This window comes from Canis lupus, chromosome 7, assembly GCF_048164855.1.
Source record: "Canis lupus baileyi chromosome 7, mCanLup2.hap1, whole genome shotgun sequence".
Taxonomy (NCBI): domain Eukaryota; kingdom Metazoa; phylum Chordata; class Mammalia; order Carnivora; family Canidae; genus Canis; species Canis lupus.
Window position 1 is genome coordinate 32964098 of NC_132844.1, and position 15641 is coordinate 32979738.

A 15641-nucleotide genomic window follows, 5' to 3' on the forward strand; every position below is an offset into this window, starting at 1 on the left:
TTACAGATATGTGGCTGCTCTTTTGGGGAGCTGGCTGCCTGCATAATTGCTGAGCTGAGCACTTTGGTTCTTGGGTGTTGAATGCTGTTGGAGGCAACTTTATGAAATTAGTCTCCTGAAGATGCTGCATCTACTTGTGTTTTTCATCACATTCACATGGGACAGCCACTTCAAACTGCAGATGTGCATTTTATGTGTTTTAGAACATAGAGACTTTCTTTTCAGTATACCTGATGTAAGTGCTCAAACTTCTGGTCATCTTAGTTTCTCCTCCCTCTTCGGTCCTCACATCTATCCCAAATACATTAATCTCAAATCTGTTTATCTAGCTCTCTATCTATCCATCACTTGTAAGGGCCAAAACAAATTAAAAATAAGCTTAATTATCTGTTGAAAATAAAGGAAGAGACTAACTACCCCCTGCCCACCTCTGAGAGCATTTACTTTAGAAAACTTATAAATTCTGTCTCTTTGAAATGTACATAAATCTTTTTAACAGATAATCTCTTTACAGATATGATCCAGAAATGTCTTTCTCAAAGACTTGGGAGCCATGTCTTTGAAATGTAAACATCACAGGAGCTATTGTCCCTGTCTTCCATTGTCTGGGGGAGAGTAGGCATCTAATTTGGCAGTGCCTCACCACAAGTTGCAAAGCTATCTCTTTCCTGATGATATGAATTTATTTTTCCTTTGGATAAAGCCAATTAGCAAACATGTATGGCCACCCTAGTTACCAGGTGAATGTAGGATGAACTGTGTGACAAATGGTGCTGTCAAGGCTTCTTACTGAAGACCACTCATTGCTAATGTTGAGAACATGTATGGAATAGGTTGTGTCTGCTCAGCTCTTTAAAAGAGTGAGATTCCATTGCATCTGCATTCTCTTAGCAAGTTGCCTGTAATGTGCATCACATTAATGCTTATTCAATAACAAAAGTGTTTTCTTTCTTTCCTGTCTTCATGAAGAGATTTTTCTGGGAGGAGATTTTACTTGTAATTACATTTCTCTGTCTACTTACCTATCTCTTTCTCTCTCTTTCCATTTCTGTCATATCACTTTATTTGCCATATTTATCTGCCTACAGTATTTCTCTCTTGCTTTTATTTTTGCTTTCTCCACATAGTCAGCAGTATGAACTTTAAAAATGAAACTCAGGAGGCTAGTTGGTGGCACAGTTGGCTGCACTTTGCTCTTGGTTTCAGCTCAGGTTGTGATCTCGGGGTTGTGAGAGTGAGCCCTGTGTGGAGGGCTCCATGCTGAGTGTGGAGTCTGATAAGACTCCCTCTCCCTCTCCCTCTGCCCCTTCCCTCTGCATGCATGCAGTCTCTAAAATAAATAAATACATCTTTTAAAAAATTGGAGCTCAGGATATGTCATTCTTCTTCCTAAAATCCTTCAGTGGCTCCCATTGTGGCTCAAATAAAATCCAGAGTCCTGTAAGCCCTAAATGGCTCTTTTCCAACTCACCCACGGCAGCTCCTGTCTTTCTATTTGCACATTATATTCCAGCCATGCTTGCCATTTATTTCAGTTCCCGAAATGTATCAAGCTGTTACTCATCCAGGGCTTTTCCACATGCTGTTCACTTGGCTTGGAATACTCTTTCCCTCACTCCCTACGGTTTATCAATTTAGCACAGCTTACCCTGAATGTCCACTCCCCAGAGAGACCATTCTAAGCAGATTGTTCTTATTACTTATAACATTGTTTTCTTTTTCTCATCAGAGGGCTTATCACTCTTCATGACTATGTGTTTATCAGCTTGTTGTTTGTTTGTGACACAAAGACAGGGACTGCACATCCCCATCCCTGCCATTGTCAACCCACTGCTACCAAGGCATCTGAAACATGGCATAATCCCACAGCTATTAAATATGTAGATCTCCACTGACGTTCATTTTAAAGAGAAATATCTCAGTATTTTCCCCTTTTTCCCTGTTTGTGCTTTTTCCTGTTGGAGGGCTGGACTGACACTGAAGAGATGCATTTGGAACATTAAAGTTGCCAGGGAATATAACAGTTTCAGAGCTTAAAAGCCTATGAATCCCAATTGAGTGCTTTCTGGTTTTTTTTACTAGCACTCTGTTAGTTAAATTATAGATCTAAAGGGTGAGGTCTGCAGCACTGCCACACTTGATGGCACGCTTAGGAGACTAGGAGCTCCATAAGAGTGAAAAGAGCTCTCCTCCATCTATTAGATCATTGAGATGCTTTTCAACTTGCATTAAAAGTCAGTACTGTACTGGACAGAATGAAGGGTTGGGAGGTGTGGCAGGGCTCCCAGTCCAGTAAGATAGATGGAGGTGCTGGGTTTTGCTGTGGGTATGGTTGAAGAAAGTGCTGAGCAACAACAGGTCAATGAGGACAATGTGGATCACTGATGCACATTTTACTGCAGAAGTTCAAGAAAGAGCGATTTGAACAAACCTGAGGCCAAGTTTGTGAAACATGTAACATTCCAAACAAGATTACTAGTAGTTAAGTAGGTTTGGAGTCTCTTAGTGTCTTCTGTTTTGTCTTATTTATTTATTTATTTTGTATTCTAGTGGCTTCAAAACATTGGTTGCTGGTTTTATTTCTCAAATGCCTTTACCAAACACATTGATGAGCCTTAATAGTATTATTGATGACAGTGGAGGATCTTGCTGCACAGTTTTATTAATGAAGTACAGAATGACTTAAATAATATGATTTAAATAGAGATATCATCTACCTCTTCCCTGTACCCTTGTGGACTAAGTAGGAAGGATGCTGGGGGAAAATAAGTTTGTCTTCATGCACAGCTGACAAGGTTGATATTTGTGATTTGATAGTTAGTTTTAATTAATTAGAAGGCCAGAACTTTGGCTCTAACTCTAGGCAGTTTTTGCTTACTCTGGATCAGCTATGGAGAATCAGATTCTCCTTGGTCTGTGGTTCATACCACTGCCTCTCTGCTTCTATGCGGGCTGCCAGGCCTACTGCCTTTTGTTCTGGAGCCCCCAGTCTCCAGTCAATAATGCAAGATGAGCCAAGTGTTTCTGCAATTACTTTCTCACTCAACTTTTCCATCTCTGAAAATGCAGTTGCAGCACTTCTGGTCATTGACCCACAGAGTGAAAAGTATCAAATGTTATCAGTGGCTGACTCTTTTCTTGCTCAGCTCCTCTCTACAGATAGGAGAGATTCATGTCAAGTTCACCCATTGTTAAGAACAGAAAAGTCAGTGATTTCCCAAGAGTTTCTTCAGAAAACTGAATCTCATACGAAGTCTGAATCCTTGGGCTTGAGTCCCTGCCTGCAGGTCAAAGGAACCAAGATTTAAACAACCAAGTCCCTTATTAAACTATCAGTCTTTTTTTTTTTTTTTTTTTTTTTTTTACCTCTGTCTGCCTAAGATTGTAAACATCTGTTGCTTTTATTTTATTTTAATTTTATTTTTATGCCCTGCTGCTTTTAAAACACTTTTATACCATTTTAAAATCATAATTGTCAGGATTTCAGATCTGTGCTGCATTGTAATTATCTAGGGACTTTTGGAATACTTCCTGGCTTAGTCCCATCTACTAAGTCAGATTCATGGGAATGGGGCCTAGGAATTTTCATTTTTCACAAGCTCTCACAAACATTTCTATACTCATGAATGAGCAGTTGAAACTTCCTGAAGCATATGGCACATGGTAGATGCTTCCACAGTAGTAAATGTTAATATCTTAACCTATTGACATGAGAATTCATCAGAAATAGGATTAAAATGCTCATTGCCTTATTCAATGCATCATGCAGAGAATTTTTGCTTATGAATATGCTCTCTCAAACAAGACTCACTGCCCTGAAATGAATGATTTGATAATAAGGGCAAGCAACACGTTTATTGCCACAGCTTTGTTGGTTTTTATAGAAATCAAAAATATATATAAGTTCATGGTTAATGTTACCAGGCAATGATGTAATGTAATGTGGGTAGAGATTATTTGGTGGCAGAATGTATTTGTAAAGTTTTATATAATACTCTAGTCTTCTTTTTATATAATCATTAAGGATTTAAGTCACTTAAATTGTTCAGTTATAATTTACTACCTTACTGGTATATGTTGTAGAAGCTATCCACACTTGGATTTGGGGATCACAAAATGTCTTGGAGATATTTATCATTGTATGTGTGGGGGCTTTAATAACATCTCCTTAATCACTTTGCATAGGAAATATCAGCATGTTGGAAAAAGTGGAAATAAGATCTGATTTTTCCTCCTTGATATGGGTTATAAACACTGGTGCTTATACTGGTAGAAGGCAGAGCATTATGACATTGTGGAGAGTAATCTTGGGCTTTCTGATATTTTAAGACACAGTGTTTTAAGTCATTTCTAAAGGGAATTTCCATCATTTGACATTTGTCATAGTGGCTGAAATTTTCAAACTGCTGTTCATCAGGATCAGTTTGTTAACTGACTTGTGTGTGCTGCGCTATTATCAGCACCCCATTCCTAGAGAAACTTCTTACTTTCTGAGCCATCTGTTACTGGATCCTGGAAGATAATCCCAAAAGGATCATAAGCAGTTTGTGAGTTAGTCAATGTGGCTGGGCTAAGGAACTTCTTACCTTGGAAGACTTTTCTTTTATTAATTAGAGTCAGAGGCTCTGGGCCCAGTGCTTGTGCTGTGCAATGTTGCTTTGTGCTCTGAAACCTGCAGCACAGAGCTGGATGGAGCTTATAGAGGACTTTCAGTCCACTCGTTTATCTTTTGTCTGTCCCCTGCATGGAATAACTGCTTTCTTTCCTAGTCACTTTCATAGCCTTATGCATTGTCTTACGTAGGAACGACTTCATGCGGGTGTGTACAAACTATACAAAGATAGCAGATCTTACTTATGATACATATTGCATAAGTTAAAGAAAAATTACATGGTACAGGAAAGTGATAAGAGCAGAACTTTGTTTTATTGGGGGTTCAAGGCTGTTCTTTTTGCTTTGTCAGTGGTGTAAACTAATGTGTACCTGGAAACAAGTGGAAGGTACTTTCCAGAGAAAATGAGAAGGAAAGATAGAAAACAAAACAAAACACCAAACCCAAATGTTTAGAGTCATTTTCTGTTTGTTCCCAAGTAGGATGAATTGAAGAGAGACTTAGCACTTCTTTGTGAAAATAGCACATTGTTAAACCTTTGTTTCCTGTATTAGTCCTCTGCTCCCACTCTTGTGTTATAATCATTGGATTTAGTCTGTTTGAAGATTGATTAGGAATGGATGAAAAGCAGAAAACATCCATTCTTGGAAAAGGGGAAAGCATATGGCAGAACCATAAGTTTTGTATTTAAAGAGAAAAAAAAAAAAGAATAGGGAATGGCTGTGTTTTTGCTTTAATCCAAAGTGCTGAGCTGCACTGTAGAAAATTCTTATATAAATATTTCTCATTGCTTTATTTTAAATCCTACTATAGGAGGTCAAAATGACAACATCCCCCCCCGCCCCAACAAGGTTCCCTGGGGAGTGGAGAGGGAGGCCAGGAGTGTCCTGGCCACTCACATTGCTCCTGGCATGTGAAGATCCTGCCTGGCTTCCTCTGTTCCTTTTGGACCCAGGTGAGCCATGCAGGCAGTAGTCTCAAGAGGAGTGAGAAGGACTTGGAGAGGTGCCTTCTGGTAGTCCCCCTCAGAGGATAATCTGGTTGGTGAAGCTGCTGCTTAGCTCCTTGTGTGACAGAACAATCCAGTTCAGGCTAAGCACCTCAATAGGGATCCGGACACAACAGCCTAGGATGGTGATGGCAGACAGCAGCTTCCCACCCTTGAAGAGGCTCTCCCTGTTCATGTGCACTTGCAGGTTGTTGGGATTGGGGTCATCGGGGTACCTCCACATGGGCCTAACACTCTACAGTGCTCCCCTAGCCCATAGTGGTATGTGGAACACATGTGTGCTCCTGTAGCATGGCTTTGTGGAGAATAGCACTCTCTTGGAGCTACACACCCTTGCTTATGGTCATCTCCTCCCCAGTGGAGACATTAGGGCCCAGCACAGCTGAGGGAGCCACCTTAGCTATTGGGTGGATGTAAACATTTCCTCAGATTTATGGACCCCCTGGGGTGTGCTTGGCCGGTTGTTCTGGGTAAGTGAGCGGGTGCTGGCCCAGGTAGAGGCAGGAGGCATAGAGGGCTGAGCCTGTGGACTTGATCTGACTCCAGATACCATCAGTGAGGCATGGCTAGATCTGGCCCTGCTGGACCAGGGACTAGAACACATCCTGTTCCAGGTAGATGGTGCCCGCTCCTGGCCACAGACCTGAAGAGTCCCCCAGTTGCCCATCCTGCTGGTTACATTGGAAGAAATCCCCAAGGGGCTTCAGGGCTCCCAGAGAGAAGAGATACATACCACAGTTGATGATGTCACTAACAATGCTGGATTTCTCCACATAGTGTAGGACCTTGTGTGTCTGTGGATTCTCTACGATGCAGCTATAGTTGAGGGATTATGTCCCATTAGCTGTGGTGCCAGGGAGCAAGAAAGAGTGAGGCTGGTGTCTTGTAGGCATCCAACACATCACTCAAGGGGAAGTCAGAGCAGACATCAGCATTGAGCACCAAGAAGGCCTCAGGACCCCAGCCAGGATCTGGTCCTAGGAATGGTAGAGACTACCTCTTGTGCTGAGGGGTGCAAATTCCTGCAGGTATCTTACTGGAAGGTTAAACTCCTAATGGACAGCCGCTAGAAATTGGGTGAGAGGTTCATCAGGGTGGTAGAAGACAATGAGCAGAATCTCTTGCATCACAGAGACCTGGGCAGAGGCCTCAATGTGGTACTGTGTCATTGGGACCCCCACCACTGGAAACAGGGGTTTGGGGATCTCAAAAGACAAAGGTCTGAAGAGAGTCCTCTTTTGAGACCTCCAATCAGGATCACAGCTTTGAGTGTGATGGCAATTGCTTCCTAAACCGCTAGCTCCTTTATTCCAGCTCTGCCACCAGCTACTCCACTTTTTTTTTTTTTTTTTTTTAATAGTGGAGGAGACTTTGAGACTTTTAAAGTTTAGGGGGCTACTCATCCCAAAGAAATGAATACAGGAGAAATAATTTTGCTTATGTCACCTGAACTATTATATCAGTTAAATTGTGCCACTTCCTCAAATATCGATTGAATCCAGTTTGCCTCGCTCTTGTCTTTTCTTGTTCTGCACTACTTTCCTGGGATCTCATCCCTTGTACAATTTCAGCTACCAACAAGAAACTAATGAAACCCAAGGCTAGATTTTATTGAGAAAACTTAATATTGCCTTGCAGAGGCTAGAAGGTAATGCTTTATTTTCTAAGAACCATTGGCATGTGGTGCAAAAGGAGAAATATCTGTTTGGATTATGAGGATATTATCTAACAAAAACTCTGCTGGTTTTTAACTTGTTTAATTATTTAAAGGTTATGATTCTTATTATAAAAGCCATTATTCTTAGTTTTATATTTAATCAAGGACAAACATTAGATGCAGTGGAAGATATACTTAAGTAGTTTTCAGAAATTATGAGAAACTGTGATAGAGAAGATAGAATTCTTTTCTTTAGATGATCAAATATCATGTTTTATTTTTACTTATCTTAGTCTTTGAAGAATACAATTTTTATGCATATAGATAGATAGATAGATAGATAGATAGATAGATTTTTTATTTGCCAAGTCTCTCAATATGTTGATGTCACACTGCAGATATTTAATATATATTTTTAAATAAATTACTGATACTAAGAAGATGATCCAGACTTTGAAAGTTCCAATTAAAGATGAGAGAAGGATCTCTGCAATGGGATATCTGGACGTCTGTTATTTAATTAATTAATTTATTTATTTATGATAGTAACAGAGAGAGAGAGAGGCAGAGACATAGGCAGAGGGAGAAGCAGGCTCCATGCACCAGGGGCCCGACGTGGGATTCGATCTTGGGTCTCCAGGATCGCGCCCTGGGCCAAAGGCAGGCGCTAAACCGCTGCGCCACCCAGGGATCCCTGAACGTCTGTTATTTAATACTGAATTTCTACTTTTCTGAATTTAAACTTTTTTCTAGAAGGGCACCCCCCCCCAAAAAAAAACACCCTCTTTTGAGGAGTAGCTTCTTTTTGGATAATGTAGACATCTCTTTGTTTGCTTTGTCATGTTCACCATGATCAGTAGATATTTTTTATTGCTTATTGATTTCCTAGATTCTGTAAATCTCTTAAATTGGAAGGCATTAAGCAAATATAATTGAAATAGGGTAAATCAAACTTGCTTTCTGTAACAACCTCAAAGTCTAAAATAATCTGTGCTTTTGGGAGCAATGCTTGCATAAGGGGTTATTTGTATCATCATAAGCCAGTTTGTGTGTTTGTTTTTTAAAAGCATAAACCAGTTTATGAGCTGAGCTCTTTATTATGCTGAAAGGCTTCCCTCAGTCACAGTGTATAAAATCACCACTGCTGTTGGGAGGAATTACAACTATTTGGGCTGAAACCTTACTTTAGGCAGAATCCAGGGAGGGAGATTAGAGGGTAGGCTAGGCTGAATTAGGGTAGTTACTTGGGATAGATTCTATTGGATTTGGGAGGGGAGGGACTAAGGGACAGCTGTAATTTAGGAAAATTCAAAAGAGAAGTTTGACTTTAAGGTCTTTTCAACTTTGTGTTATCTCCCCTGTCTTAGAGTACTAGGTTTTCATTCTGATCTTTGCCTCTCTGCTCTTCCTTCTCCCTCAAACAGGCTCTAACTTTGAATGCTACCTTGATCTGCTCATTAGGGAAAAGCTCAAATTAGCTCTGAGCGCTACTTTTGTCCCTTATTTTCTCTGCTTCTGACTTTTTTTTTTTTTTTTTTTTTTTTTTTTTACCTTCTAAATAAAACTTTCAGCAAGATACAGAGAGGAAATATGCAAACTTGGAATTCAGACAGACCCTATGTTGAAGTCTTGACTTTTCCCTTTTCATTATCTGTTGTGGGCAAGTAACACCCTGGCCCATAGACTTACGAGTGAAGTTGTGCTGATTATATATATTGGCAATAGCTGGAAAAACTTATCAACTCAGCCCATTTTCAGAATGGACCTAATCTTATGTGGAGCTACTTAGAAATACACAGAGAGTCCAGGATAGTGCAAAAAAAAATTCATGTGTCTTCCCAAGGTCACTTCTCTGAGCTAGTTTCGCTTTTTCAGGGCACTGGAAGCTCTCTTATCTGTCACCTTTTTCATTTTTTTTGCTTCTTCCCACCTAAGTAAGTTCAGTTTCCCTGTAGCCAAAGCTCATTTATCTCTAAGAAGATGTCCAGGTATCCTGAATATTTAAGTGGAACATCAATAAAGTAAACTGACTATCCTTTTATTAATATCAATCTCTCAAAGGATAATTTTGATATATTCTTATACATGAAGACTTTCTGTCTTCCAGGAGTAAAGATGGGGAGAGGCTGAAAGAATGAAGGAAAAAGAACAGTAGATGGGTTTTTCCATTAAGCTGGGGGAGAAGGGATGCCTGGGTGGCTTAGTGGTTAAGCTGGGGGAGGACGGGGCCAGACAAATATGTGAAAAGGCACAGAACCTGGTTCTGCCACATGATTAAAGCACCCACACTCAAGAGATAGTCTAAAACAAACAAAACCCCCTGATCTTATATCCATTTTTTTCCACTAATATGTATTAACAAAATATTTAATTAAACCAAATTTCTACTAAAGGATTAAAATGTATATAGTGGGGAATGGAAGGGATAGACTAAAAAAAAAACTTTATACAGTTTGAAGCTACTGGGGGAGACATTTATGTGTATTGAGTTCTACAACAGTGAATTATTATTATGTTCATATAGGCAATTTCTATCTTGTTATTAACTCTCAATCTACCAGAAAAAAAGGTGCCATTAATTTTGTCCTAAATTTTATTTAATTAGGATATTCAATTTTATATGTGCTTAGCCTTTATTTTTTTTTATAAATTAGTATGCACTTTCTTTTTTTTTAAGATTTTATTTATTTATTCATGAGAGACACACACAGAGAGAGGCAGAGACACAGGCGGAGGGAGAAGGAGGCTCCATGCAGGGAGCCTAACATGGGACTCCACCCTGGGTCTCCAGGATTCATGCCCTGGGCTGAAGGTGGCGCTAAATCGCTGAGCCACCCGGGCTGCCCTGTGCTTAGCCTTTAAATTTTATAACTAATTTAGTATATTTTTCTTTGCAGGACTCAGAGGGCCAGTATTTGTTGAGTATAGCAAGTCCTAGCAAAATAAGATGAAGGACACTTTAATTAATTACATGTGGTCTGTACCATTTTTTAAAATAAAATGTTTCCACTCATTTTTTTTTTCCTTTTATAAATGTTCAGTAGCATACCATTACACGATTAAGGAAATTATTTCTTGGGTTGTCAGAGGAGGTAATAGAAGATAAAGACTGTGGTATGATAAAGGGGTATAAATTATTCCAGGAACAACAGAAAAGATTTTTAAAAAGTTGTGATATATTATATCCACAGCTCTTCATAATAGCTTCCAAACACTGCTATAAAAAGCCCTTGTCTCTTCTTTTTCTTTCTTTCTAGTTTTACTGAGATAAAACTGGCATGCAGCACTGTACTAGTTTAAGGTATATGGCATAATGATTTGGTATATGTATCCACTGCAAAATAATTACCACAATAAGTTTAGTTAATATCCATCACGTCACATAGTTACAAATGTTTTGTGATGAGAACTTTTAAAATTTACTCTCTTAGCAATTTTCAAATATATAATACGGTATTGTTAACTATAGTCACCATGTCATACATTACATCCTCAGAATTTATTTATTGATAACTGGAAGTTTATGTCTCTCTCTTGTTGAGTACGTGTACACTATTTGTCTCCAACCTACCCTATCTTGCCCCTGAAGACTAAAAATTCCAAAAGAGGCATTCTTAAGAAAGCAGTGCGGTTTTTTTTAAAAAAGATTTTACTTATTTATTCATGAGAGATACAGAGAGAGAGAGAGAGAGAAAGAGAGAGAGAGAGAAACAGAGACATAGGCACAGGGAGAAGCAGGCTCCATGCAGGGAGCTCGATGTGGGACTCGATCTCGGGACTCCAGGATCACGTCCTGGGCCGAAGGCAGGTGCTAAACCGCTGAGCCACCCAGGGATCCCAGCAGTGTGTTTTATTATGATTGAGACTTCACTAAAATACAGGGAATCTGTGCTTATTCCTTTACCTAGTAAAGGAAATGTGGCATGAAATCCAAGCAATTTCTGCAACAACTGTTTGGGAATTCTTTATGTTTCCCTTCTGAGGTAGGACAATAAAATTTCTCAGTAAGACATAAAGTGGACAGGATCATTAAAATATGGCAAGTATTGCTCTTTAGGGTTCTTAATAAAGAATAATAAAACCATAACTATTAGAGATTGTTATAGTGGAGTTTAGATATTTAGTGAGCATCAACTATATGGCAAGCACCACAATAGATGCTCCATGTAGAAAGATAAAGAAATTGTTCTCATCCTTGAGAAGCTCACTACCAAGCTAAAAAGGCAGATATTAAAAAGAAATAATTATATTAAAATGTGATACTTAACAGTGACCTGGATAAAATGATGAAAGAAGTTTTAAAAGTGTTTATTTATAGTCAAATGGTAGCTTAGACATTGAGGATGCTTGGATCAATGCATATCTGCTATGAAAGAGGGCACATACAAGGCACTTCAGAGGAATTCTTCATAGGAAATGACAGAGGAAGGTCAGAGATGTTCATATGCTGGCTCATGCAGGATCATTTATCAGACCATCCAATTATAAACATATTGGGCAGAGTGTGAAATGCTAAAAAATGATGTGAACTCTGATTTAAAGCGATTTTGGGGGAGACGAGATCTGACAAATGAACTGGAATTCAGCAGCATGTATCCTTTAAGAGAACACTGAAGTGGAAATTCCAATAATGTTTCTTACAGTAATAATGGAAACTTCCTTTAGATTGCAAGCACCATTTAACTGGATTTGGATCCCAGCTCTGCTGCTTATTTTCTCTGCAACTAGGTCAACTTCTTTGACCCTCAGTTTTCTTGCCTCTATACTCCACCCTCATTGAGCACATAGAGCTTTTGGGGGGATTAACCCATGCACAAATTTATTGGGCATTATGTTAAATGTTTTTCATACGTATCGAACACAATATTTAATAATTTCAACATATTATATCCTTATTTGACAGGAGAATAAATCAAAGTAGTTATTCCAAGAACACATGGCTGTTTGTGGAGCCTAGAATGGAATTCTGATCTATCTTACTCCCAAATCTGAGCTTATATAAACTATGTTCTCATTTGACAGAAGGATAACACATGAAGGCACTAAAAAAAAAGTCATTTCTGTTTAGTTAATTAATCTGTGATTACTTAGTACCAACTGTATCCTAGGCATTCCATTCAAAGCCAAAGGTAAAAAACTTATCAATAGAGATTTCAGTGAGATAAAAAATGATATAATCTGCTATTTGTCAAGATAGGGAATGATAAACTCAAAGATCAGACCTCATCTCTCATGGATATCATCTGCTAACACTTGAAAATTTCAGCCTTCAAGAAGACAACTTATGGAATAATTTTCAACTCTAAAATCTAAGTTATACAACATTAAAGTATTCTATGGATATATAGCTATCAATATACAAATGAAAAGATTAAAATTCTGAAAATAAATTTTAGAAGAATATGAAGTCTAATATATATCAATATATAACAACTTTTGTATCTATATCTATCTGCCATTATATTAATCTGTATATATCAAGACAATATCAGAATTATGCATGAAAAAGAGTTAACACCTGATAACCATGTCCAAGTTTAAAATAACAGTGCTCATTAAGAAAGATTTTGAGGGCTATAGGGGAAGGGTAATTAGGAGTGGGTTAGCTGAGTAATGATTGAAAATGTGGTTTAACAAGCAAGTACTGTATGAGAGTATGAAGATTAAAATTAGCATGGGATATGAAGGTAATTACAACTTGTTATTACTAGAACATGAAGAATAAGGCAGAGTTATTGTGAAGTCACTTGAAAAGGCAGAAAGACAGGCTGTTGTGATTTTTTAAAATATTTTATTTATTTATTCATGAGAGAGAGAGAGAGAGGCAGAGACACAGGCAGAGAGAGAAGCAGGTTCCATGCAGGGAGCCTGACGTGGGACTGGATCCCGGCACTCCAGGATCAGGCCGTGGGCTGAAGGCAGCGCTAAACTACTGAGCCACCCAGGCTGCCTGGCTGTTGTGATTTTATTGAAAATTTGCACTGCTGGATTTTTAAAATTATTATTGCATAGGTTTTTGCAGTAGTAAAAAGGAAGAGAAATAGAGAGCAGGTTGGCCATAGAAGCATCAGCATTAATGCTGGGGATATACTGGGGCAGTATAGACTGAAATGGGATGAATGTAAAAAAAGAGATCAGAAGACAATAAAAAAGAGAAAGATCCAGATCAGCTTTAGGTTTGTATATACCTCAAAAACTTCAGGTCTTCACTCCCTGTTGAGGAGGGACTGGTGATTAACACAAGCTTCACTCTGAATTTTAAATTATATAAATGCATGTGTATATACATGTATGTATCTATATCTAATATATACTTATCTATAAGTGCTTAATTGTAAATTCACACAATCCATTTCTTTGGTCTTCATAAATACATTTTATTTAAGTAATTAAACGTGTTAAGCATCTACTATATTTGAGGCTCTCTATTAAAAGCTTGACTTACTAAGATGAATAAAACATTGATCTTGGCACTTTAAGTACCAGTGAACAGTGAATGAACCAGGTGAATGCAAATGATGATTATAATTGCCTTTCTGGTTTCTAAAGCAAGTCGTCTTATTTCTTACCTTTCTAGACCTACTGTCCTCATTTATGGCTTTCACATCTCTCAGGTTTTAGTAATCCCCAACCTGTGAGAGAGGTGCATTTCTTTACCTATCAGTTCTGGAGGACCATACTGGGAAGGTGGTCCCCTGGTCTCTCATTTAAGAGAAGAGGCTCAGAAAAATAGTCCTGCCTTTAAACTTATTTAACACTCCCAAATAATAAGGACATAGACTTTTGATAAAAATCCCTTATTCTATTTACCTGAACTATACCTCAACATAAATTATACTGCATATTCTCAGGTTTATAATTATGTGGAATCTATTTGTAACTTGCTTAAATGAGACTAAAAAAGGGAATTATGTACTCAAATCCTAGACTAAATAAATGTAGGCAAATATGAAGCCATTTTTCACTTCTATTGATAATTTGAAACATAGCTTCAAGAATCAGTTTTAATTGGAGAATTGAAATAATAAATCAGTTAGCAAAGTCAGCTGTTTAAGAATCAGACATATTAGTTTTTTCTGCCTCTTGCTCCATTGCTTTTTTAAGCGTTGGAAAATTCTATGATTATATTTAAAAATATGTTTTTTAACAAAGCAAGTAAACTCTGATATCCATTTAAAATATGTGTTATTTGTGATTGGATTATTTAAACAGAAAACTGATCATTTATTTTAGATTTTTTGTCATAACATTAAGAAATACTATGTATATATTGAAAATATTTGTTATTTTGAAAATCAAGAGCTGCGGGCTTTGGTGCAGATATGGCCAAGTCCAAGAACCACACCACGCACAACCAGTCATGAAAATGGCACAGAAATGGCATCAAGAAACCCCAGTCACAAAGATACAAATCTCTTAAGAGGGTAGACCCCAAGTTCCTGAGGAACATGTGCTTTGCCAAGAAGCACAACAAGAAGGGCCTGAAGAAGATGCAGGCCAACAATGCCAAGGCCATGACTGCGCATGCTGAGGTTATTAAGGCACTTGTCAAGCCCAAGATCCCAAAGGGCGGCAGCCGCAAGCTCAATCGACTTGCCTACATCGCTCACCCCAAGCTAGGGAAACGTGCTCGTGCCTGCATTGCCAAAGGTCTCAGGCACTGCCGGCCAAAGGCCAAGGCCAAGGCTCAAACCAAGGCCCAGGCTATAGCTGCGACCGCGGCTCCAGCTCCTGCTTCTACTCCTGCAGCAGCGCAGGCTCCCAAAGGTGCCCAGGCCCCCACAAAGGCTCCAGTGTAGAGGCTTCTGCCTGCCAGTGTGAGGACGGAAGGACTGGTACCACCCCTGGGCTTCTGTCTGCATGGGCCTGGTGTCCTCCTGTGCTATTTGTACAAATAAACCTGCGGCAGGATCTGTCAAAAAAAAGAAAAAGAAAATCAAAGTAAAGCCATTTTAGAAGAAAACAATGTTACATAATATGATTGGAAAAAAAACATTCACCGACACAGGTTCTTTTTCCTATTCACAGAGGAAAACACAAACATAGTTCATCTCAAAGCATGAAACAAATTGATTTTTTTATTATTGTAATAAAAACCATATAACAATGATATCTGCCTTTTAACAAATTTTTGAGTATACAGTGTACTATATAACAGCCTGAGGTAGAATATAGTTCATCTATTCTCAAGCTTTGCTGCAGAATTATATTAACATGGTGAACTTCCTGGTGAAGATACCCAATTGATCTATCCTTCTAAAAACATTCTATTTTATTTTAGAAAATATTCCAGAAAAGCTTTATTCTCAAATTCTTCCAAAACAATCAATTCTTTACTAGTGATTAACCTTTCCATATGTAGC

General features: G+C 38.5%; 2 pseudogenes; one reads left to right on the top strand and one right to left on the bottom strand.

Annotated features, from left to right (window-relative positions):
* LOC140636390 (mannose-1-phosphate guanylyltransferase regulatory subunit alpha-like) overlaps positions 1 to 7175 on the bottom strand; it is an 85385-nt pseudogene extending 78210 nt beyond the window's left edge.
* Positions 7176 to 14600: 7425 nt separating this feature from the next.
* On the top strand, positions 14601 to 15357 carry LOC140636742 (large ribosomal subunit protein eL29 pseudogene; annotated as a pseudogene).
* Positions 15358 to 15641: the final 284 nt, after the last annotated feature.